Source organism: Eulemur rufifrons, chromosome 3, assembly GCF_041146395.1.
Source record: "Eulemur rufifrons isolate Redbay chromosome 3, OSU_ERuf_1, whole genome shotgun sequence".
Classification (NCBI taxonomy): Eukaryota; Metazoa; Chordata; class Mammalia; order Primates; family Lemuridae; genus Eulemur; species Eulemur rufifrons.
The window spans coordinates 3,295,105-3,322,405 of NC_090985.1; positions in this window are offsets into that span (position 1 = coordinate 3,295,105).

A 27,301-nucleotide genomic window follows, 5' to 3' on the forward strand; every position below is an offset into this window, starting at 1 on the left:
CCTCCCATCTTCCTGCCACAGCCCTCCCCAGCCCGGGACCCTTCACCAGAGGAAGGTCTGCTCGCTGAGCCCAGGGAGAATGACTCAGAGCTGTGGGGCTGGCTTTCAGGCACGGCCTGGGTTTGGTTTTAATTATTCTGTGCTGTGCGCACCAACTCAAATTGCAGGATGATGTGAAAGAAAAATAAATCTAATGAGAAGTGTAGTTTTTTGACTTGCAAAATAGGGAGCAGGGGCCTTCTTGAGTCTGGGAAGACTAATGTGAGGAATTGGCTCTCACGGGGCACACGTTAGCTCCTTGGTCCCTCGAGTTCCCGCATGGAGCGCAGAGGAACTGCCGGCTGCGGGCGTTGGCCAGGCTCTCCCACTGCAGCTGGGTGTCCAGGAATCCCAACCAGACTTCCCCCGAGGAGCAGTCAAGAATCCAATGTGACCACTAAGCAGAGTGACTGAAACGTCACCAGTCTCCAAAACACTTCTGGGAGAGAGTGTGTGAATGCGTATCTGTGTGTGTACATGCCTTTTTATGCTCCCAAACACCAGTTTTCTCATGGAGAAGCCTCGAACCACTGAGTTAAAAGAGGAGTGAACGGGATAATGGAGTGTACTCCAGCCTCACCGAAAAGTTCTGACCAGCCTCGGGAGGCAGGAAAGGACAAGAGCCCCTGTGGTCATTTCCACGACTTCGAACTATTCAGTAATTCAACCAATAATTTAGCACCGGGGATACAGCGAAGAATGTGCTCTTGAAGCTTATGTTTATTATGAACACAGACGTGAACTGTCAACATCTGTTTTCCTATTCTAGTAAAGCTTGTTAACCATTAGACATTAACATTTTATGGTTGGCCGAATTACCGAACCCTGGGTTCTATATTAGTTTCTATTTTTAAAATGAAATACACATTGCCTGATATACCTGTACATCATCATCTCTCTAGCATCCAAGACTGTTTAAATTCATCTCTGTACAGAGACCCTCAAATTTAGTCCAAAAGGTTGTTATCTGCTGTTGGGAAACCTTATATGTTTCAGGGCATATAAGGTACGGAAAGAAGCCTGTTTGCCCGTGACTTTGACCATTTATAGGTGCTCTTGGGTCCCTGAGAGGAATGTCCTTGTAGGAGATTTGATTCTTGACTGAGAAGGACTCACTTGGGTACCCAGGTCTGCGGCTAGGGTCAGGAAAAGCATACTAAATGCCGTGTGCTAGAGCAGAGTGCCGGCCTCCTCCCTGTGGGCGTTTGCAGCTGCAACCAGACTACCCTTCCCTTTAGGAATTGTGATGTTATTACCAGCTCGCTCTGTGACCTCAGGCTGTGTCTGCCCTTTGTTTACCTTTGTTCTCAAACTGCCAGGTATATAATTCCATGGTTCTCTCAGGTGGCTTCCTGGGAGAAGGTAGATTGCAATAACAAAGGTGTAGGTGGTGACAGCTCCAGCGCCAGGCGAAGCATTCTGATGTGCTACAGAACCCAAACATGGTCTTCCTTCAGCCCATCTTCCCAGGGAAGCCGAGCCACTGCTCTATAACCAATGTCCTTTACTCTCTTCCCTCACCCCCACCCTGCCCCTTCACCCATGCGGGGCTGTCTCCTGAACCCCATCTCCCACCTTCTTGTATGAAATGCCTCTCAGGCCCAGCTCCATGGGGGCTGCTGGGAATGTGTTCCCTGGAAGTAATTTCTTCCCTTCTGGTGCCATTTGTGTCTTGTCTCACCTACAAATTGCAAAGTCCTCACGGGAAAGACTGTGCATTCTTAGTCTTTTTTGTCTTCTATTATCTCAACACTGAGGAGGGGCTCAGTCTGTGTCTGTTCTGTGTCTATTCCACCCTGGGAATATTTGAGGGCCAATTCTTGTTGATCGAATATGATGAAATCTAATGAAAGAGGTCTTAATGCTAAGTCTGGTCATGCTGAATATCCAAAAGTTTTTCTTCACTGAAAAAGCAAATGAACAGAGTGATTCTCCTAGTGCCCCATCACCTGAAAAAGTGACTTAGTACTGCCTCTCCATCTTCCCTTCCTCCCTCCCCCATTCTTTCTGCTATTTTATATGTTACTCCAGCATAGGAAACAGACTGGGAGTTGACAGTGAGAGCCCAGAAACCAGGGTTCAAATCCCAGCTATGCCACTTACAAGCTGAAGATCCTGCACAAGCCATTTGATTTGCCTGAGCTTCAGTTTGCTCAGCCGTGAACCAGAGATAGTAACATCTGTCTTGCCTACCTCCAAGGTGGCCATGAAAGTTAAATGAGATAATGTACTGCAAGTACTTTAAAATAGTTCAGTGTTTTCATTTTTTGAAAATTATTAGGCTGTGCAGTTAAGACATGGGTATGTATATCACACTTCAGTAAAAGGTTTTTTTTTATTAGGTAACGCTTTGTACAGACATTTCCAATGGTATTGTTATTAAACTGCTTGCTGAAGAAATGATGCTAGGGTAGTAAGTGGATTTCATCTCACAAACACGTACAATCCATAGATCATGATGCCTGGGAGTCAGGTTGTGAAGTCTTTAAAGCCATATTGTGGCTCAGCTATAAAGTCCTGAAGATCAACTAGTGATGTCTGCCATGGACACAGGAAAGGAGAACAGAGACACATGTAGTATAGTACTAATGGGAAAGAGACAAGAATTAAGAATGATGAAAGTTTACCTTTTGGGTGAAAAATGCAGTGTTGATTTTGTTTAAATTTTGCTCCATAAGGAACAAATAAATAAATGATACTCTGCTATTATAACTCTAAATTAGAGTTTAATTAACTGTAATTGACAGTAATGAAATGACTTCTATATGCTCCACACCATGCAGTATACTGGTGTGATGCTAAGATTTGAGTTCTTGAATAGCCACATGCAACTTGAGAACACTGATCTGAGTTAATACTTAATGTCAGTTCTCTTAATAAAGAGGTATTCAGAAGTTCTCATTAACTGGCTGATGAAAATGTTCATGGTTCTCTATGCCAATTTAAGCAATAAATATTTATTTTTACCGAGTCCAAGTTACAAAAGAAAGGAAAGGATGGGAATGGTTTTCCCCAGAGAGGAGGAGCTGGTGGTCTGGAATAGGTACAGGAAGTTCCCTGCTTAAAAAATATTTTCCATATGCTCTGCACCCGGTAGATTAATCTGGATGAAAATTCAAAAGCCCTTAGAGAGCGTCAAACCTCATTCCAGTCAATGCTTAGCTGATGTCAGCATTTGCAGAAGAGGAATTTGATTGGGCAAAGAAATAAGAAAGGCTTCAAGCTGTCATTTGCCCACCCTTCCCACTGCTTTCCCCCATTCCCCGTACACTGTGAGCACACCTCACCTGCGGTTCCTTGAGCACCTGGTGCACTCACAAGCTTCCACATCTTGACACACACTTTTCCCTCTGCCGAGAGTTTTCTCTACTAACAATTCGTGTTCACTTAACTCCTCAGCAAAGTCTCTCCTGATTCCCCTACACATAAAGGATCCGTTAGGAAGGAGAATACTTACTTTGTTTTCCCCTAAAGACTTTGCCCACTCTGTTTCCCAGGTCCTTTCTCCATGCCTCTGTTACATCCCCCATCACAGCTGGATTAACACAAGTAGCTCATGTGCAAGGAACACTTACTGCTGCCTCAAGAGGACAAGCCTTTTAATGGCGAGAGCATGTCTTCATCCTTGTTTCCTCCCTGCCCCTGCCTCTTCCTTAGGTGTAGTTCAGTGCAATAATCACAGACTGTCTTGCTATTCGGGAACTCTAAAATATATCCTCAGCAAGTGCAAGGAGCCAGCTATGGTTTGGTTTCTCTGTAACCAAAAAAAAACACAAGGGAAAAAAATTGACATGTTTAACTGTATGAAAAAAAATCCTTGAGAAATAAAATAGCATGGATTTTAAAATAAAGCAATTTTTAACTACTGATTATAGGCTCAATTTTAAAAAAATAACAATCTCTGTCAAATAAGTAGATACACAGGAAATTTACATAGGAAATATAAGTTTTGAAACAAGTATATAAGGCAACTTAGACTAAATGATATAGCTATTAAAATTAGGATTGCATAGACTGATAAAATATTTTTATGAAGTGATGTTGAGTAAAATATATATGGATAGATTATGATATCATAGGTAGAATTTATGCATGAACAAAGGACATATTGTAAGAGAACATACTCCGAAAATAAAAATAAAAACAGAGGTATGTTTTTATTTGGAAGAATGAGATCGTGGGTAATTAACTGCTTTTTAAATTATTGTTGGTTGTGTAATAAATAAAATTGGGAAGGAGGGACACAAAGTGAAAAATCTCACTAAACACATGATCAGTTAAACACGTGTGGTTTATGCTCTTAGTTGAACCACATAAAGAAGGTACTTCTTTCCACCTGGGGTCAACATTCTTTTCGTCTTTTTAATTTTTAAATTTTCATTTTTTTTAAAGAGATAGAAAGTCTCAGAATAAAGATTTTCACTTCCAGCAAGGGGAGACTAGCTCATTGCCCACTGATGCCAACATTGCTTGGAAAAACTGGATAAATACTAAGGAAAATAAAACCTGTTTGAAGTCATGCAAAAGCTATGCAGGCGGCAGACCGGAGGGGCCAAGATCTCAGAGAGGAGGGAGGCAGAGAGAGGTGAGCCAGATGGAGGCAACCACTCTTCCCTTGGGGCATTTGTCAGTTGTAAGGCAGCAGCTGAGAGACCATGGCACTACACAGAGAGCTGCGAAGGAGCCCTGAGAAGCCAGCTAGAGCTCACAGCAGTCTCCTAGGGCTGGGGAGGAACCAACATTCAGGGACCACCAGCGAGGAGGGGCCGTGGTAAATATCCAGCAACTCGTTTGCAGCCCCTGAAGAACGCGGCTACCACTCAAAGCGCCCAGCTTTGCTTCGTGGTAAGAGATAGGAACATTCTTCTTGTAGTAGTAACTCATAGAATAAGTGGACAAAAGATAAATAATGACGTGGGAAGATTTGACTGAACTTGATCTGATTACACACACGTTTTACCTAATAAATGCAGAGTGCACATTCTTTTTAAGTGTGCATGGGACACTTTACCAAAGTTGACCATATAATGCTGGGTCAAAAATTAAGTCCAAATAGATTTCAGAGTTTTGAAATTATACAGGATATGTTCTAGGATCACAATGAAAATTACTTTTGTATCAGTAACAAGAATGTAACCTAAAAAATTCCTAAATGTTTGGATATTAAGCAATATACTTCTAAAGACCCATAGATCAAAGAAGAATCACAATGGAAATTCTAAAATATTTGAATTAAATGTTAATAATTATATGACATCACAATGTGTGGGATGCAGCTAAAGCCAGGCTTAGAAGGAAATTTGTGACTTTAAATACATCCATTAGAAAAACAGAGGGTCAACTATCAGAGTGTTTATCTTGGAAAGCTGGAAAAAGAACTAAATTAAACCCAAATAAAGTGATTAACACTTAGGTGCACACATGGAAGTAATATTCACCGGGTGCCAGGCAGGTGGGAGGGGGAGGAGGCGATAGGTAGACTCGCAGCTAATGGGTACAGAGTGCACTGGGGGATGGGCACACTTGTAGCTCTGGCTTGGGTGATGCAAAGCCAATATATGTAACCAAAATGTACCCCGTAATTTCTGAAATTTAAAAAAAAGAAAAAAATTAAAAAATAACAAAAAACCCCAAATAAAGTAAAAGAAAGGAAATAATAAAGATAAGAGCAGAAATTAATGGAATAAAGAAACAGAGTTGAGAGGATCAACAGAACCAAAAGTTGAATCTGTACAAAAAAAATAAAATAAAATTGATAAATCCTTGGCAAGATTAATCAAGAAGGAAAAAGACACAAATAAACCAATACCAGGAATGAAACAGGATATATCACTACAGTTCCCATAGGCAAGAAAATTCTTGCAAGGGAATCTCTCAATCTAATGATATTAAATAATAATGCTAAATTTCAAAACATTTTAAATAGCAATAAAAATTGTAGAATTACTTGAAGACATTGACAGTTTTGTTTTTTTTTTTAAGATGGGACCCTAGATATATAAATGTTAATTACACCTCATGAACCCGGGCTTGACAAAGTACTCACTACACTCCTCACAGTGTGTAATATCTGGTAAACTTGGGATTTCAGCAGTTAGATTTGGGAAAAAATTAAAAATCCCCAACATTATACAAGATAAAAGATATAAAAGCCCTAGAAGCTTAGGAGAGCCTCTTATTTAGACCTCACCTTTAAGGTGAACTACACCTGAAAATATTTGGGAGAGGCTATAGAACCCCAAACTTCCTCAATCACCAATTAAACTATCAGTTTTTTTGTAATTTTTCATATGTATTTCTGTAATTTTTCATATGTATTTCTGGTGACAGCCTAAATAGCATTAAATCTTTGCTGTGCTTTGTGACTAATTTTTTTTTAATTTCAAAATATTAAGGGGGTACAGATGTTTCTGTTACATGGATACACTGCATCATGCTAAAGTCAGGGCTTTTAGTGAGCCAGTAACCAGGATAGGATTCATTGTACCAGATGGGTAAGTTTTTATCCCCTACCTATCTTCCCTCTTCTTGGTTTCCAACGTCCTTTACATCTCTTTGTGCCTGTGTGTACCCATCACTTAGCTTCCATTTATTAGTGAGAACATGTGGTGTTTGTTCTTTCATTCCTGAGATACTTAAGACATTAGTCTCCAGTTCCATCCAACTTGCTGCCGAAGACATTATTTCATTCCTTTTTATGGCTGAGTAGTACTCCATGGTATAGATACACCACATTTTCTTTGTCCTATGTGACTAATTTTGAACAACTCTACAATTAGAACACAAAACTAGACACAATGTGTAGATTTACAACCATTTTAACAGTACTGGTCATGAATTATGTTTCAAATTTTTGTTAACCAGCTCCTGACATTGTGAATAACAACCTGTAACCACAGTGTTTATTTAGTGTTTACCTTGCTGGGACAGTAAAGCCCTTTAGATCATTAACCATCCCTTGAATATTTTAAAAGCTCACCTTTTGAGTGACAAAGGCTGGACCCGGTCCCATCTAGCTCTCTGCTTTATAGCGTAGGGGCCCTGTTCTGTGGGAAACAATGACCTGAGGGAAAATAAGTGATTGGTATGATGCGTTCATGTCGAGGGCACTACAGCAAGACCCCAGCAATCGGGCTTTAGGTCTAATATGTAATTAACTTAGTTTTAAATGTAACTAACTGTGTAAACTTGAGTATGTCCTTTCCCCCACTGGGCCTCAGTTTCCTCATTTGAGACTGGACAGGGAGGGTCCAGGTGATCTCTGACGGAGGAGCCTACCTAAGCTCAAGCTCCCAGGCACATCCTGTCTTGATGAGGGAGCAGCGGAGACTCACTCCTAGGCTGGCCCCCCGGAGAATGGGCTCCTACTGGCAACGTGTTAGCCCTGGACTTAGGTGGGCAGATCGGGGGATGTGAAAACAAGCTCCCCTCTTCCTTGTGTTTAAATACCCTAATGTGCATCAGTGTCATCAGGTGATTCTAAAGCCCCCTCACCCCTACCGCATTTGGCCACTTGAGAATGCTGAGTCCAGTAACAGTGAGGAGAGGGTCAGCTTGTCCCCTGTCTGGTAGTCTGAGGGGCACCTATATTCAGGTTCTCCAGAGAAATAGGACATGTAAGATATGGTGACAGAGAGATTTATTTTAAGGAATCAGTTTGTGGATTATGAAGGCTGGCAAGTCCAAAGTCTGCAGGGAGGACGCCAGGCTGGAGACTGAGGGAAGACCCAATGTTGCAGTTCACGTCCAAAGTCTAATTGCTGGCAGAATTCTTTCTTTCTTGGGGGGAAGTCAGTCTTTGTTCTATTGAAGCCTTCAACTGATTGGATGAGGCCCACCTATGTTATGGAGGGAATGTGCTTTAGTCAGAGTTCACTGATTTAAATGCTAATGTCATCCAAAGAACACCCTCACAGAAACATCTGGAATAATGTTTGACCAAATACCTGGGCACCATGGCCCAGCCAAATTGATACATATAATTAACCATCATAAATCTACCTCTTGTCCACTTGGCATCCATACACATGTCCTTAAGCCACACTTAATCTCCAAATAAAGACAATAACAGGGTCATACTTTCACCTAACTGTCAGTTGTAACTGATACAACTATCCTGTGTATAACCAAAAACACACTAATCGTTTCCCCCAAAAGAGGGTCAAACTCTAAACTCCTTGAATGATGTTTACTCCTCTCCCTGGTATCCTGTAACTTAAATATCATGATGTAAAGTTAACAATACTTAAATACTATGATATAAAGTCAGTACATCTTATGTTACAAGATAAGGGGATAAGAGAGGAAAGAAACAAAGATATTTGTACACACACTCACAAACATATTCATAACAAAATGCTTATGACGATTACAGTCCTCCTTTCTGTAGCTGGTTATGTGGTCACAGCTGGTATTTGTAACTACTTCTTCCAGTGTCCATTCCATATGCCCTTTGCCCTCAGCAAGCACCGCGGCTGATCACAGTTCTTTATTTGATGGGGGTGACTCAAACTCTAGTTCCTGAAGGGTCTGAGCCATTAGTAGTCCTGCCTGGATTGGGTTTTTGTTCACACGTTCCTCACTTTAGGATGGGACTACGTCGGAATAAACCCAATTTATGATAGGCTCATCTGGATGTGGCCCTGTCGTCAGTCGAGGAGTGTGCTGAATGCTTATTGCTTTTACACCACTGTAAAGTTGAAACATCCTAAGTTGAACCATCATAAATCAAGGACTGTCTATAACTTTCCATTGACTTTAATCACAGAGTATGGTAATCCTAAGAGATGTTCTGTATTCCAGACACACTATTCCTTGCATACACTGTGGAGTAGCAGTCTAATTTCTCCTTGGTAATCAGGATCGATCACCCCAGTAAGCACAGTGACTCTCTTCTTTGCCTGTTAATTTAGGGGCATGAGAACCCCACAGTGGCCAGGTGGGTAGCCTTCCTGTCTGGAAACATTTCTGTGGCTCCTGATAAAAGCATTCCTCCCATTGGAACTCAGACATTTCGGCCAGCAGAGCATAAGGTTATGGGGACAGAATAAAAAACTTGCTAGTGGGTCACTAGGGGGTGACAGTGACTGGTGCAACTCTCATTTCCTCCTCTTGATTCCTGGACACATGAATTCTGGCTATGGGGAAAATGGTGCCAATTTTGAGTGCTGATTCAGAACATCTGCAGCCTCCTGGAGAACCTTGTCCCAGCCCTGCAAGGTATTGCCACCTGACTGGTGGAAATGAGTCTTCAAAAAGCCGTTCCACCATTCTATCAAGGCAGCTGCTTCAGGTTGGTGAGGAGCATGGTAAGACCAGTGAATTGCACCAGCAGGGCTCATTGCCACGCTTCATTTGCTAGGAACTGAGTTTCTTGATCTCACAGCAATGCTGTGTCACATAACATGATGTTAGATAAAGAATCCCGTAACTTCACAGATGGTAGTTTTGACAGAAGCATTGTGTGCAGGAAAGGCAAATCCATATCTAGAGTAAGAGTCTATTCCAGAAGGAACGAAACACTTCCCCTTCCATGACGGAAGCAGTCCAATGTAAATCAACTTGCCACCAGGTGGCCGACTGATCGCCCCAGGGAACTGTGCCATATCAGGGACTCAGTGTTGGTCTCTTGTGCTGGCAGATTAGGCACCAGTGGTGGCTGTAGCCAGGACAGCCTTGGTGAATGGAAATCCTTGTTGTTGAGCCCATGCGTGACCTCCATCCCTGCCACGACGGCCAGTTTGTTCATGGGCCACTGGGCACTGACAGGGCTGGCTGGGGAACAAGGCTAACTGATGGCCACAGAGGGGATCATCCTATCCATTTGATTATTCGAATCCTCCCTAGCTGCGGTCACCCTCTGATAGGCATTAATATGAAATGCAAATATCTTCACCTTTTTTGCCCACTCAGAGAGGTCTATCCACATACCTCTTCCCCAGATTTTCTTGTCACCAATTTTCCAATCATGTTCCTTCCAAGTCCCTGACCATCCAGCCAAACCATGGCCACAGCCACGAATCTATATATAATCACATGTATGGCCATTTCTCCTTCCAAGCAAAGTGAACAACCAGTTGCATTGCTTGAAGTTCTGCCCTTGGGAAGACTTCCCTTCACTGCTGTTCTTTAGGGATGTCTCAGAGAAGGACAGGCACACAAGGGCTAACTTCTGCCTACTTCTCCAGTGTCACCTGTCATCACTGGCCCCCCAAAATTCCCTGCTGTAGTCCCCAGAGACACTTCTTCTTTCCAGACTTTGCCATGCTCTTAGGTAACTCTGGGCCTTCCTCTATCCATTTATTGGCTCATGTGTTCATATATTCATTCAGTCACTAAGTATCCTTAGTGGGCAGGACAACTTGGCCTTCACAGAAAAGACGTGTTAAATAAGTCAATACATCAACAAGCAACGGCTGGTGTAACAGGGAACATGCAGGACACTAGGACAGGGGATCAAACACCTAATCCATAGGGTTGAGGAAGGCCTACCTGAAGAGGAGACATTTATACTGAGATTTGAAGACTGTGTAAGCAGCAGGCAGTGAAAAGAATCAGAAGGGTCTTCTGCCTGGAAAGGCAGGATGTGTGAAATCCTGGAAGGGAGAGCCACGGCAATGATGCTTCAAAAACCAATAAAAAAAGTACAGCAAAACTGGAGTGGAAAGTGCCAGGGGAGAATAGCGCAACTGAGGCTGAAGAGGTGGGGTGGGCCAGGCCCTGGAAAGCCTTGTAAGCATCTGGAGGGGTTTCAGAAGCTGATGAAGGGTCTTAAGTGGAGGGGATTGCATTTTAGGAAGATCATTCAGACGGCGGTAGGGAAGGTACATTGGAGGAGAAGGAAGAGGAGACTGGAACAGGGAGACATCTGGAGGCTGATGTGATATTCTGGCCAAGAGACAATACAGGCCTGGGAGACATGGATACATTTAAGACATATTTAGTGGGGGGAATAGAAAGAATGTGATGAATGATTAGATGTGGATGGTTAAGGAAATGCAGGAACATTTCTAGGTTTCTGGTTTAGGCAACTAGGTAGAGTGTCACTAGCTATTGAGATGGTCACTGTTTTTCCCCAGAGACTAGGAAATATTTGTTGAATGAGAAAATAAACTGGGAGAATGAAGACAGTAGTTTGCAAGGGAGATGAGATGATGTGTTCAGTTTTGGACATGGTAGGCTTAAGGTATCTGTGGGACATCTGGATGGAGAAATGTCAGGGAGCCGTTGCACCTGCAGGTCTGGCTCCAGAGAGAAGCTCTGAGAAGAACCTTTGCACATGCTGTTCCCCGTGTGATGTGTGAATAACAGAGTCTCCTCTGCCTAAGGTCCCCATGAGTATCAAATGAGGGAAGATGACAGTGGTGCTTTGAAAACAGCCACATGCTGGAGGAAAGGGTTTAGGCTTAGAACCAGCCCAACCTGGTTTTAATCTGTACTTGTCTATTTATGAGCTATGTGTCCTTGGATAAGTCACTTAACATCTCTGAGCCTTGGGTTTTCATCCACAAAACAGAGTGGATATCTCCTCTCTCCTAAGGTTACCATAAAGCTTAGATTGACTAACAGTATGGAGCTCCGTTTGAATCTGGTATTGTGTAAGGACTCGAAATGGTGGCTGTCACCATTATTGTCTTGTAATGTGTTAGTAATGACCTAATGTCCTGTCCTTTCTAATTACTTTGAGGAGGTGTAATCTGGAGTCTGTCTTCTGCCCACTCAGAATGTCATATGTGCACCTCTGTCTCACGGGTCTTCCCACCTTTCTTCCTCACATCATAGCTCTACACTGTGTCTTCTCCCTTTGTAACTAAACAAAAACTGGTAAAAACCCATGTTGCTTCCTGTTGGCATCTTCCATAGCACCAAAGAGATTCAAAGCTCAGGTTCTAAAGTCAAAAGAACTAGCTTTAATCACCCAACTCCACCACTTGTGGGTGGGTGACCTTGGGCACATCATTCAGCCTCTCTGAAACTCAGTTTCCTTGTCTATAAAATGAAAATAATAAAGTGCCTACCTCACAGCCTTGTAGGAAGAAACAAGGAAGGCTGTGGGAAAGTGTTTTACCAAACCCCCATTTCCTATTAGATGGTAGCACCCTTAATATTTCATTCTGGTGTTTTAACTTCTTGGCTGTTTTTTGTTTGCTCAACGTTGTTGTTGTTGTCATTGTTGCTTTGAATAGCCTTATTTCAGTTCTTGGATTAAGTCTTATTCAATGAAAAACTACAGATTCTGGAGCTGGCTGCCTGGGTTGGAATCCCAGTTCTGCCACTTACTAGCTGAGAGCCTTGAGCAAGTTACTCAACCTCTGTGCCCCAGTTTCCTCATCTGTAGAGATAATTATAGCAGCATTAATGTTCTCATAGGAACATTACCAGGGTTAAATGAGCTGATATGATTAAAGCGCTTAGAAGAGTGCCAGCTCCATGAAGTAAGTGCTGTAAAAGTTTTTTTATTATTATACCCAGCTCAAAGCTCCTCTCCTTCTCTCCCCCAGGCAAGCTTAGATCTGTGGTTTTGTCTGCCTGCAGTTCTGGGGTTCTTTCCCATCTTCCTTTCTTCTCCCTCCATCTTTCCAGAATGAGCCTAGTACTGGAGCCTGGAGGAAGAAGTAAAATATAGCTATCATCCCACTTGACCCAGCAAGGACACATTCTCTTCTCCCCAGCGGTAACACACCATCCATGGGCTTGATGCCAGCAGGTGGGGCCTCCAATAGGCCCTCCAAGGACAGCTCCCTTCTATGTATCTCTCATAGCCATTGATGGTCCCTTAGACTCCTGGCCTGTGTCTTCCTGCCCCACTCACAGCATCCTGCTTCATGCCTCAGATGCCGCACTCAGTGGTGATCACTGGCTTCCAAACGCACCTATCCTCAATAGCCAACCATTAGGCCCATGGGCACGTGCAGAATCAATTTTATGTTCCAGTTGGGCCTGAAGCTCCAGGACAGGGTCCTGGGGATGGGAAGGTGGGTCCTACTCTTTCTCTACCCACAGCCCCCCACCTATGCTGCTTACCCCAGGGCTGCTTCCCCACACCCTGGGCATTGCTGCATCAGGCTTGGTGGAGGAGCTCATTGGTTCTTAAATGAGCCAGGAGTGTGTAGAACCCACATCCTGCCATCTTTACAGGAGTTTCCTCTGGGGCCTCCCTCCCTGGGCTTCAAAGCAAGAATCAGCCCCCTCTGTTCCCCCAACAGGCTAGGCCTGTCCTCCTCCAGGCCTCCTCTTACAGCCAGTGTTGAGGGGTTGGGGCTGGTGGGGTGATGCCGACAGGTTCTGAAACAGCGTCTCCCCAGCAGCCCATGCTGCAATTCCCTGACCTAGATAACAGGGTCCTTGATCCCTTTCTTAGCTGCAGGCCTTGGTTATTCATTCCCAACACCACCCTCTGCCTTATAATTATTTTTCTCTAAAAAGGGCAGTTTACACATTGCTTTCAGAGTATATTTTCATGAGTAAATGAATGAAAAACAGGCTTATTATAAGCCAATATGATAAATATATTACAAATATATTTATTACTATAAAGTCATAAATTGAGTGACAATAAAAATGCTAAATTATTACAAATATGATACATGCGTAAACAATATTTAAATAAAGGCCTTCTCATTATTATTAAACAAATACCAGAATGAGCCACATGAACTTGCTGCTTTTATCCAAAGCAGTCAGATGGTGGTGATTTCATACAGAGCAACCTGACGCTTAACTCTCTCTATGGGTCAGGCATTATTTCAGAGGCTTTACACATACTCAGTGAATCCTCTTGGTGACCCTATGAGAAAGGAACTATTATTATCAAGTCCATGTTACAGCTGAAGAAACTGAGGCACGTTTCTTATTTGAGCATCTCCCGGAAGTCAGAAGGCTGGCTCCGAAGGTCGTGCTCTTAACCGCTGCGCTGCTTTTCAGCAGCAGTGACCTGATGAGCTCTTAGCCTCCAACACAGGGCTCTGCCATTTTTATAACAAATTCAGAGACAGATTATGAAACCAGACCCTGGAGGGCAGAGACTCTGAGCTCAGCAGCAAACGATGCCCTCGGGCAAAAGAAATACGGCCCAGTTCTCCCTGGGCAAACACACCTGAGCAGACGTGGCATCACTTCCTCTATGAACACTGTTTCTGCCCATCTGCTCCCTGTCTGTTCTCCCATCAGAAGAATGGGCACGCACGGTGTGCATCCATGGCAATAGATGCAAGAACTAATTAGCACCTGAAACGCGTGTCAAGATTCCCTGCTAGAGGTGCTGTAATAAGGGTAAAGTACTCTCACATAAATTCCAGTTTTGCATCCTGTGGCCCAGTGCTCTCTGGGCAGGAGGTGGTGCCCTGTCTTGTTGAGATCTGATCTCTAAATGCAACCATGGTGTTTTCTTTCATCCAAATGACTGTGCTCATCTCAGGAGCAGCCTTTAATTTTCTTCTTGGAACCGACGACCATCCTTACTTATAGCAACAAAAGGTCCCTAGGACGGTGAGGTAAGATTTGAATTAAGATACCTTGGCATATTCCACTCCACAGCAATTAACGGGCAACAGGTTTTTAGCAGCACCCACTCTCTTGAGAGCAGCTGCTCTTTGTCTTAAGAATCCCTGTCTATCATGTTATCAAGTTGTCCTGATTAAGCAGCCCCCCATGGCTGGCTTCTGCAAGTTGGTAACCCAAGTGGGTGTCCCGATGGGACCTCTTCCTCCGAGGGCGAAGCCTGATGGAGAAGCCATGTGCTTATCAGCCTCCCTCCATACTGGTGACATCAAGTGTGGCCAAGGCCACATGGTTTGGAGGGCTACGTGTCGGCCCATGATCCAATTTCTCCCTTATTCTCACCTGCCTTCTAGCCGCTGTTGTTCATTGGCATCTCTCCCAGGAGGAGGGAGGGAAAAGGAAAGAAGGGCCAACTCTTGCTTGTCCATTTGGCTCCTTGTCAACAACTCTGGCAAGTGTGTGATCTGATGGAACCATGGTCCAAGGTGGGGTTGGACTCTTTCCCTCTCCCTGCCCCTCGCTAGGCATGTGAACTCCTGTTAAGCCTTCAAGTCCCGGCCTTCCCTTGGCCCCCAGGCAGTCAGAAGTTAGTCACTCCCTCCCTGGCTCCCGGAGCCCCTCTCCAGGACCTGAGAGCGCTCATCATGTTGTGCAGTAATTACCGGGCCCTTGCCTGTCCACCGCTGGACGGGAGCTCCCGGGGTGGGGCTGTGTTCTTCCATCGGCCCAAGTCCCCGAGGTCTGGGCCCGGTGCGTGGCGTGTGACTGGGGTGTGAGAAACGCACGTCCCATGAACAAATAAACCCAAGTAGCTGCTGTTTGCCGTTTCCTCAGAAAATCAAGAGTTAAAGCTTTGAGGGATTTTTTTTTTTATTTGTTTGTTGTATTTAAGAAAACAACATCCCAGGACTTCTGGAGCCTTTTTAACAAATTGATTCATCTCATTTATTCAGTGACTATTTGTTGACTCTCTGTGATGTACTAGGTGTTACCTTAGGTGCGGGGGTGGGGGGACAACAGACAAACCCCCATCCTTGGGATGCTGATGCTCTAGTGAAGGTGTCTTTCTCAGGTCCCGACTGTCCTCCATAATTTCCTACCTTATGTTTACCTTTCTAGTCCTTTTCCTTGAAGACAACAAACCACCTAAGTAGTTTCCACCAACTAAGCAGAAATATCTGGGGTACGACTTTGAAATAAATACTTATGTAAAATGGCATGCTCCCGTTTTTGCCCCTGTAGCATCCCCCAAAATCCATACTGTTAAGTAAGAAGCTTTTTAGGGGACCAGGTGTCAGAGGAGAACAGCCAGCTAAGAGTGCAGGGGCAGAGCAGGACAGTGAGACCTTCCCCAAGCTCTGATCGCCTCAGTAGACGCAAAACAGAATTTTGGCCAAAGACAGCTTGGGCCACCCAAGGAAAGACTTTCAGGTTTCCTGATGCCCAGGCACTTTCCCCTGTGGGATCCAGAGCCTGATTTAAAGACAGGGCACTGCCTCTGCCCAGTGTCCTTCGGGGCTCAGGCTGCCAGGGCCTGGACACCTCCCCCTATGCTCCCCAGTGTGTGGGGACAAGGACCTTCCCCGCTGCAGTGTCCAGACGGAGGCTGATCTCCAAGAGGCCACTCACAGCTCAGCCTGGGGGTGAGGTTGAGCTGAAAGAAGCAGCAGAGTTTCCCAAAAGTCAAACCCAGACCTCCTTGGAGACCACCCTGAGATCCTAGGATGTATATGGCACAGACGGGGGAAGGAGAGCTGTGTGTATGGTCTGGGGGGAACTAATAGCAGACCCGGCAGCATTGGGAGAGGAAGGAAATGGACAAGCTGAGGAAATAGGAATGGGAACTATGTTTTGTCAATCAGGGTTCTCCAGAGAAACAGAACCAACAGGGTGTGTGTGTGTACGGACATCAAGAGATTTCTTTTGAGGAACTGGTTCACATGATTGTGGGGGCTGACAAGCCTGAAATCTGTAAGGCTGGCTGGAAGACTGGCAGCTCCGGTAAGATTTCTATATTGCAGTCTTGAGGCAGAATTCCTTCTTTTCTGGGAAATCTTAGTCTTAGCTCCTAGGCTTTCAACTAATTGAATGAGAGTACGTGGGTTATAGAGAGCAATCTCCTCTACTTAAAGCCAACCAATTGTAGTTGTTAATCACATCTGCCAAATACCTCCACAGCAATATCTAGACTAGTGTTTGACCAAACAAGTGGGCACCTAGCCTACCCATGTTAACACATAAATTTAACCACCACACGTGTGTGACAATTAAGTGAAGGCCTGCGGTGTTGACAGGATGAAGAGGAGTCTTGGGAGTGATGACAGCAAGGAAACTGAGACCTGAAGATAGGGACCCACAGGATGGGGGTAAGGCATCAGAGAAGGCTAACTATAAGTTCTCCCCTCTGCAGATCAGCTGAAAATGAAAATCGTTCCAGTTTTTATTCACTCTGTACTCAGGTGATCAGAGAAGCTCCTCTTAGGCTGCTGTCTTGCCTCTAGCTCCGTGGTGTCTGAACCCAGCATGCGGGGCCTGGTTCTGAGCAGGGAGACTAAACTGCCTTTGGTTCTGCCTGAGTCAGGTCTTTAAGGGGAAGATCACTGAGTTTATCTAAAGTGCGGTGAATTCCCACAGCCTTAGGCAGACCCGTATTCCAGTGTAAGCACAAAAACACATTCTAAAGCCAAGTAAATGACTGGTGATGAGCTGCAGGTGTGTATTATCACGACCACTGCTTTTCTCCGAGAATTCTCTCTGCAAAGGGAGGGGAATCTACCCCACAAATAGAAGGTTCGGCCAACTTTTGGGCAACTGTTTTTAGTGCAGGTAAGTGGATGCACACAGTCCAGGCACACACTCTGCCCGTGACCTAAAGGAGAGACACACACTATGGATGACACTTGCGTTTGTGGTGCTTTCCATTTGGAGAATCAGCTTTTAAGCAACCAGAGCCATGATTATGTAAAGAAGATCTTTAAGTGGACAGGAAGGCGGTAGTTTTTGATGAGGTGAAGTGATGACTGAGGTAGATTTGACTTTCCTGGCATCTAGGTGGAAAGAGAACAGGTGTGTACTTTTTCCAAAAACGATAGCCTTACAAGTCTGTCAAGGATGTCGATGTGCAGCATCGGAGAACCCTGCAGAGGCTGGGAGGCCTGCAGATAAAAGCACTGGGGCAGAGCCTGGTTTCTGAGCAAGTGGTGGGCACAACTGCTAAGGAATGTTTCCACTCTGCCCAACCATATTTGCCTGTGAAAATTACATACCGTCCATGACTTCTGTCTCAGTACAGTATTTGCTGCTATTGGCCAACCAAGGGGTTGTGTGCATATATAGGCTACCCTGGAGTGTCTCTGTCCTTGTCTCTGTGTCTGTCTGTCTCTCTCCAAATGACACGTGGTTACCTGCTTCCTCTCAAACCCATAGAAGTGTGTGTGTGTGTGTGTGTGTGTGTGTATACACAGGGAGCGCCTGTGAGTGAGTGCCCATACACATTTACATTTACCGCTCTTTAATCAGAGTAGGCAGGACTCTTGCAAAGTCTGTCTCAGTGAGTGTAGAACATTTGGACAAATTCCATACTCAGGGCTTTCTATAAAGGGGAGGGGCAGGTGGAGGCCTTGAAGGCTCACTGGGGCAAGGGAGGGGCATCCCTGCAGACGGCAGCCTGGGCCCCTGGAAGGCCATACCAGGAGACAGAACACATGCCGTGCAATCACATGCAAGATTACTTAAAATAACACAGAGCTAAAACTCTGCACCCATGCATCTGGGCAGCTCGTCGAGGTCTCTGACACACTGCTGGGTGCAGGAAGGGGCGTTTCTGCCACTCCGTGTAGTTTAAGCGCAGATGTTCCAGGCAGCCTTGGAGTCAAGCTGACACGCATCCCACAGCATGACAACTGTGGCGCGAGCTTCTCAGGAAGGGCTGAGTGTGTGCATTAGGTCACTGAGCTCTGTTACCGTTTAACCAGCCTCAGCCTGTGTCGTGGTGACACACATCTGCTGACTGGACGCATCAGTGCATTGCGCTGTAGGCTGACTGGTGGGCCATGCTTGAAAGACTCCTGGCATGTGCCCCCGCCTGCATTTTTCACCCTTGACTGAGAGCATATGCTCCTCACAATCAGAACAGTGTTAGCATGTGAGTCTGAAGCGGCTTCCTACACATCTGGCTGAGGCTGGCTGAATCACTTCCCCCGGGAGGGTGGCTTCCAGCTCTGTGACATCTGGCCAGTGGCAGGAAGTGTCTGGATTCATCCTAGAGTGAATTTTATCTCCACATGCTTTTCCAATTTCATCAGGGCCTCTGTGCTACATTCCAAATGACATGTCCACATTTGCCATGGACGAGAATGACAGATGGAGAAAAATCATCGTTGACTCTTAAAAGTTGGTCACGTTTTATGAGGTAAGAGCTTGGGCACAAAAGGTATTATAGGATAGAACCCAGAGATATCTTGAAATATATTAATTAGCATGATTTAGGTTTTGGAAATAAAAGCACCCTTCCCCTACTACTGGTTTATCAAAGCAATGAAAACAGCATTTAAAATTTTTCTTTTTCTTTTTTTATTGAGATATAACGTACATAGAGTAAAGAGCACAAATCTCAAGTGTACACCTTGATAAAGATTGAATTTTCACACATGCATACGCCCACGGAGCCACCACCCAGACCGAGGTTTAGAACATTGCCCACTCTCCGGAAGGCTTCCTTGTTCTTCTCCCTGTGGATAACCCACCTACAAAGTTTCCAACTGTTCTGGTCTCTGTCACCATAGGGTAGTGAAAAAGGCATTTTTATTTTGGGTTCTTACTGCTTTAACAAATATCTCACCATGCAGAAACTTTGTAATTTGCCATGAACTTGCATGGAGGACTCAAAGTCAGGTTTCAGATGAAAAGGTTTTGTAACACCTGTATGCTGTAGCTTGTGGGGGTCTTCTCTTCCTATATGCGATATTTCACAATTGAGGAAGAACACACTCCTGGAGCTCTTTGTCTTTAGCTGTGGGGGAGAATTCTGGATTTGTTCTTATTTCTGAAGCCTATTCGTATCTTGCAGCCCAGTTCATGCATTTGTAAATGTACAGCCAGCCCCATGCCTTCAGCTTCTCCCGTCTTTGAAGGACACCCAGGCCCTGGGCCAAGAACCCCGGCTCTCAGCCTTGCTCTGCCTCTCCCTGGGTCTTACACCCATCCAGGAATGAGGCCCTCGTTGCGGCTTGCTCCTCTCCAGAAAAAAAAAGAAAACCGCTTAGTCAGACCCTAAGCTAGTTGCTGCAGGCCCACTCAGTCCTCAGGAAATACCAAGAGAAAAGGCCACAGAAGAGAGGATTAAACCTTTCTAAGTATTCGGATACCCCGTATCTAAATTCAGCAGCTGTTGTCATTAGACTGAGTGGGCACAGTTCCCCTCTTTGCCCAACCAGTTTCTCTCAGAAACAACCACTGCTGCAAGGACTTGACCTGAGGCACACTAATCTCAGCAACATGGACACACCTTCTCTGGAGGATTAGTTTTTTTGGTTTTTGTCTTTTTTTTTTTTTTTTTTTTGAGACAGAGTCTTGCTTGGTTGCCCTGAGTACAGTGCCGTGGCGTCAGCCTAGCTCACAGCAACCTCAGACTCCTGGGCTCAAGCGATCCTCCTGCCTCAGCCTCCCTAGTAGCTGAGACTACAAGTGCATGCCACCACGCCAGGCTAATTTTTCTATTCGTAGTAGAATCGGGGTCTTGCTGTTGCTGAGGCTGGTCTCGAACTCCTGAGCTCAAGCGATCCTCCTGCCTCGGCCTCCCAGAGTGCTAGGATTACAGGCGTGAGTAATCCACCATGCCGAGCCAGGATTAGATTCTTTGCCACTTTCATTTCATTTTTAGATGTGAAGGCAACCACTGGGAAGGATTTTTGGTTCTGTCTTTGAGGTCAGGAGTGTGGGCGCTACCCACAGGAAGGAGGTGGTGCTAACGGAAAGGACTTGGAGGAGTCTGGACCCAGGGCTGCTTCTGCCCATGGACGGCACGGACCCTCAGTGGGACCTTGGACAGGCCACAGTTTCTCTGTCCCCAGTTCTCCATCTGTGAAATGGGATGCTTAGAAGAGACCAGGCCTTTGCATAAAAAGACTAAATGCAGAGCTGTTTGGCCTAGAGTGGGGAGTATGGCTTTTTGTACTTCTAATGTGGGCTTAGCACCTCCAGGAGGTCTTGGACAAGGTGGGACTCCATAGGTAACTTTGAAAATTCCTGGAAATAGGAGGGAGAGAAGATGCTTTTCCATGTGTGAGAAGGGTAGACTTTTCCTTCTTGGTGGTCAAGTTCACTGTCCACATATGCCGACTGCCAGCAGAATGACTTTCCACAGATGCATAGTGTTTTGCGGGCTGGGTTTTTGGTAGGACTAGAACACATCCCTGAGAGAGAACACTGTATCCTGGGGCCCTCACTCTCAGACCAGAGCAGCCCTTGCAGATGCTCCCGTCTGCCTGCTGGGCTCTAGTCTCTGAGCAGAGGCTATCTTGTGCAAAAAGCAGCTCACAGAGAGCTTTGTCAGAACTTTAAAGGCAGTACGAAGAATTACTCCATTTTAATTTTTTGTTGGGCTAGTCTCATCCAAGCACCTCATATTGCAAAGAATTAAATTCATCTTATAAAATGTGCTATCTACAGCTTCTAGAATGATTAGTTGTATGTATGTATATGTACTGTAATGCAAATGCTCTACAACATGGGAGATTCTGTTGTTCACATCTATTTCTGCCCCACTGAGGCCCTCAGCCATGTGTGAAAGTCTCTTTCATGCTGTTTGAATGTTCTTCTGTCATTGTCTTGAATTTATATCATCCCCAAGTCCTCTTCTGGCCCTCTGCCATGCCACATTCCACATGGATTATATAAGACAGTCCCCCTCCTTCTTGTTCATTTCCTTCATATCAGTAGCAATGGGTTCTATCTCTCTATCCACAGTTGCTCAGAGTTTACACTCTAGACACATCTTCATCAATAATTCATTTAGCTCTGGGTAGACCTGCTCCTACTGGCTACTGCACAGACCTGTGCATATGCCATGAGTTCTAGCATACACAATGCAAAATGCCCATGCATGGCTCTATCAGTGCTTGGTGCCATGCACTTACAGGTACAAACTCTTTGTAACACACACTCCTTGCCTATAAACACTCTGTATCTCTGATCACCACTGTGACCATAGGGAAGTTTTATGGCATCTGGTTTTTTGGTGAAGGGAACTATTTCCAGGCTAAGAACGCTTGAAAATGTCTCCCCTACTGTGCAGATATCATCAACTTTACCAAGCTTCCTTTGGCAGGCATTCCCAGGAATTTGCTGCTTAACCATTTCATGACCACTCTCTGTGGGCTGCAGTACCATTTAAGATCATTTGGAATTGGTTTGTCTAGGCCATCTTCACTCACTTTCATCCTCGGTGGTGTGGGCAGTGACTTACACATAGAATGGATATTCAGTGGATGAGTGAATGAGCTTGGCATCTTTTAACTTAAAGCAAGTCTTCATTTTAGACATACTAATCTTTAAGAATATAAGCTTTGATAAAAAAATAAAGCTGCATCTGAAGTGAGGTTTCTTTATTGTAGAGAAAAGTTGTCATGCTCTTTAACAATGAGGGTGTCGGTGGGAAGAACACTGGGTAAACACTTGTTTATCCCTCCTCTGAGAGTCTTCAAATCATTTTTTAATGATGTGGGTTATCTATAAATAATGCCACCCTCTGTGACATTTCTCTTCCCATGTCCACCTCATCCCCAGTTCTGAGTGTGGACTTGTGCCAAGACCCGCCCTCCCGGAAGCCCTTCTTGATCCCCCGGACTTCCTTCATTAAAGCGTCTCCTTGGCTTTTATGGAGCTCGGCCCTGCAGCCCAGCTCACAAGTCTTTGCCCTGCCCCCTTACTATGCTATGAGTAAAGTCCTGGAGAACAGGGCCAGGCTGTCCCCCCAGAGTTTTGCAGACAGTGGGCAGTCGGTGAACAAGCAGGAATGAGTGGTTTCAATGGAACTCTTTCATGCTGCCTTTTGGTACAAGTGATTCAGATGAGCTATTGGGAACACCTATTTCCATTGTTTTTACACCCTTCTGAAAAGTAAGATGTGGAAAGTAATCTGCATATTCATTTGTCAATCTTTGGATATACACATCATAAAACTTATTTTTTGCATGTTCATAGTTGGACTATTTGTAATAGCCCTAAACTGGAAACCATCCAAATGCCCATCACTGATTGAATAGATAATAAATAAATTTTGGGATTTCACACAATAGAATACTATAGGGAGTTACAATGAGCAATCGACAAGTACGTGCAACAATTTGGATGCATCTCATAAACACAATGTTGAGTAAAAGAAGCCAGACACAAAATAGTATGATACTATTTATTCCATTAAAGTACAAAAACAGGTAGAACTAATCTTTGCTGTTAGAGGTCAAGATAGTGGCTGTCCTTGGAAGGGTGATCAGTGGAAGGGCGTCTGAGGGGAGGTTCTGGGGTGTGATAGAGAACTGTTTCTTGATTTGGGTGCTGGTTATAGGATTTATTGAGTGTTACACTTATGATACAAATACCTTGCTCTAAAAAGATTTCTACCATATACACTGTCTCTGGAGAGATCTTGACCTGGATCTTTCTTTCCAGATAGGCATCTAGAATCAAAAGGTATCAGGAACCAAACTCTGCCAGAATAACAATGTATTCATATATTAATTATCTATTGCTGTGTAACAAATTACCCCAAAACATAGTGGCTTATTATTTTAATAGCAAACATTTATTATCTCATAACTTCTGTTGGTCAGGAATTTCAGAGTGACTTAGCTGTGTAGTTGTGGCTCAGAATTGCTCATGAGGTTGTAGTCGAGACGTTGACAGGGTCTGAAGTCATCTGAAGGTTTAACAGGGCCTCTAGAATCCCCTTCCAATAAGACGCATTCTCATGGCTGTTGACAGGAGGCCTCAGGTGCTCACCACGTGGGTCTCTCCGCAGGGCTGCTTGAGTGTCCTCCCAGCATGGCAACTGGCTTCCCCCAGGGCCAGGGAAAAGGAGGCCAAGGAAGAAGACATCTTTCATGACTTAGTCTCAGAAGTCACACACCATCTTTGCTACCATATTTTACTCATTAGAAACAAGCCGCTAAGTCAAGCCCATACCCAAGAAAAGGAGAATTCACCTCTTAAAGGGAGAAGTATCAAAGAATTTATGGACATATTTTTAAAACCACCAAAGTCTACCCTCGGACCACAAATTATTTACATTCTTCCCACGTGTAAAAGACACTTACCATCTTCCAAGGCCACCAAAAGTCTCATTCCATTTGAGCATCAGCTCCAAGTCCAGAATCCTGTCACCCAAATCAATACCAGGTACAGACGAGGCTCCTCGGCTATGATTCCTTGAGCTACAGGTACAACTGTCTGTACCCACCTCCATACACACCCAACATACAATGGATAACCACTGTAGACGCTCAGAATGGGGTAAAAGGGAAGGCACGCAGAAGTCCTCGGTCACCAGCAGTTCTGAAAGCCAGCTGGGCAAATGTTGGAAGTTCCTTGGTTAGGATTCAGCCCTATGTCTGCTCAGGAGAGTTTTTCATGAATCCTCCCTCCCAGAGGACCCCACCCTCTGGTGTTCCTTGTTTTTCCAGGAAAGGTGAGCTGTGTTTGCAGCTGCATAGTTCTCAGCTTGCTTCTCACCAATAGAAGAGTCCAAAGACCTCTTTTTTTTGTACACTGTCTCTGTCCCTTTCAGTCCGAGTGTGATTTTTTTTTTTTTTTTTTTTTTTTTTGAGACAGAGTCTCACTCTGTTGCCCAGGCTAGAGTGAGTGCCGTGGCGTCAGCCTAGCTCACAGCAACCTCAAACTCCTGAGCTCAAGCGATCCTCCTGCCTCAGCCTCCCGAGTAGCTGGGACTACAGGCATGCGCCACCATGCCCGGCTAATTTTTTTTTTTCTATATATATTTTTAGCTGTCCATATAATTTCTTTCTATTTTTTTTTTAGTAGAGATGGGGTCTCGCTCTTGCTCAGGCTGGTCTCGAACTCCTGAGCTCAAACGATCCGCCCACCTCGGCCTCCCAGAGTGCTAGGATTACAGGCGTGAGCCACCGCGCCCGGCCCGAGTGTGATTTTTAAGCCAAAAGGCAGTGGAGGCGATGCCCTGGCTCCTGAGCCTGAGACCAGGAGCCTCCCTCCGAGGCAGAGAGGCCTCTGAAACGAAAATGCCCCTGTGTTTCAAAATGCTCTCTCAACTTGTCACTAACACGCCCACAAAGATATGGAGAAAGATTTTTTAAAATTCCCGATGTTGAAAACAAAGGCCAAAAAGAAAAGGACAAAACCTTGGAAGGACAGATATTAGACATAGGCAGACAGAGAAGAAATTTTATAACCTTACTTTAGTTTTCAGCTCACGGAATGATCTGGCTTCATTTCTCAAAACAGAGTCTAATAGAAAAAAGGGAAGGAAGATATTTGTACCTTTTTTATCATCACCAGAAAACCAGGCAGCTATCCCGCCTCCTGATGGGCCCTGTGCCTTCAGGGCTGTTCTGCCTCCCCGCCCCCAGCCCCCGCACACGTACCACCCAGACTAACCATCTCTACACACCTATGCAGAGAAGGGCGGCCCCGGCAGTAAGGGGCAGACACAGAATGACACATGCTGCATGTGAGGAGATGTGATTTCCACAAGTGAGGCGGCGGAGACAAAAGAACCTGGTAGCAGTGCATACTGGGAATTGTTTTTATGCTCTACCGTAACTCAGAATTTAAAAGAAAATCAAGAGGCCAAGAACAGGGAAATTATGATGAGCCCTAAATCCAGCTAAAATAGAGAAACTTAAAAGAGTCTACATCTTGAAAAATAATAATCTGGATCTAAAACCCCACATTGCCTTTGTAAATGAAAGAGATAGAAGAGAGGAAATTTTAAAATACCAGTTAGCTATTGACCCTAACAATGAAAACAAGTGTGGGTAAAAAAGACTTCAAAAAGACTTTAACAACTTATAAAATTAGAGCCAGAATATACATTCCAAAACACTAGACTTCAGCCTGAGGAATTACAATAAAGCTAGAAAAACCAAGACAATGTTAAAGATGAAGCATAGTAAGGTATACCAGGGGTTCTCTAACCATTGTGCATGAGTCACCTGGAAGGCTTTTTAAAACAGATTTCTGAGCCCCACCCCTAGGGGTCTGGGGTGAGACTTGAAAACTTGCATCTCTGACAAGTTCCCAGGTGATGCTATAGGTCTGAGGACCACACTTTAAAAACCACTGAGGTACACTATTCCCCACTAGAAAATGTATTATAAAATTACAATAATTGATGAAAGGATAGACAAAATGTAGTATATCCATACAGTGTAAACTGTAAAAAGAAACAAAATACTGATTTATCCTACAACATTGATGAACCTTGAAAACATTATGCTCAGTGAAAGAAGCCAGACACAAAGGCCACATACTGTATGATTTCATTTATATGAAATATCCAGAATAGGCGAACCCATAGAGACAGAAAGCAGATTAGGGGTTTTCAAGACTGGGGGTAGGGAGGAAAGAAGAGTGATGCTAATGAGTATGGGGTTTCTTTGGAGTAAGGATGAAAATGTTTTGGAATTAGTGGTGATGGTTGTGCAACCTTGTGAATACACTAAATCCTGGAGAACATTTAGGAGATTAAAAACAAAAAACCTAATCCATTCTACACTTCAAAATGGAGAATTTTGTGGTATATGAATTAGATTTCAATTAAAAAATGTAGCCATAAAGAGTACCAGAAGAAAATATAAGGTGGCTCCCTATATATTCTTGGGGTAACTTAAGATTGAAATTAAAAAGAAAAAGATTAGGCCGGGGGGCGGTGGCTCGCGCCTGTAATCCTAGCACTCTGGGAGGCCTAGGCAGGAGGATCACTCGAGGTCAGGAGTTCCAGATCAGCCTGAACAAGATCAAGACCTCGTCTCTACTAAAAATAGAAAGAAATTATACAGACAACTAAAAATATATATAGAAAAAATTAGCCGGCATGGTGGCGCATGCCTGTAGTCTCAGCTACTCAGGAGGCTGAGGCAGAAGGATTGCTTGAGCCCCGGAGTTTGAGGTTGCTGTGAGCTAGGCTGACGCCACTGCACTCTAGCCCGGGCAACAGAGTGAGACTCTGTCTCAAAAAAAAAAAAGAAAAAGATTATATATTTGACTCTGTGCATTTAAAACAACTTAAAATTTAAAGGTAAATAGTAAACAAAACAATATTTGCAACCAATACGGCAGCACTAATAGCCTTATTCTTTCGGCATTTACAAATAAGTACAACAAAAAAAGACTAGCCCTTCCACAGCAAAATGGACTAATGTTACAAACAGGTAGTTCTTAAAAGCTGAAATAAATATACGTGGCTGGAAAATATATTTTAAATATCCAATCTAATTAGCTAACAAAAATATACATTGAACTGAGATGCTTTTTTGCCTAATAAACTGACAAAGAATAAAAAAAAAAAATCTTTTGTGAGTGAGAGGTTCAAGGGTCTGGACTTCCAGGAAGACAATCTGGCAACATGTGTCCCAAACCTTTAAAGCGCACACAGCTTTTGACTCTGAAACATCACTCACATGAACTTGCACTGAGGAAACAGAGAAGGGTAGGTCCCAGCAATCATTCCCCAGGTGGCTGATTGGCAACTCTGTTTAAGATCTCAAAAATTTAGGAGGAGCTGTGTGTT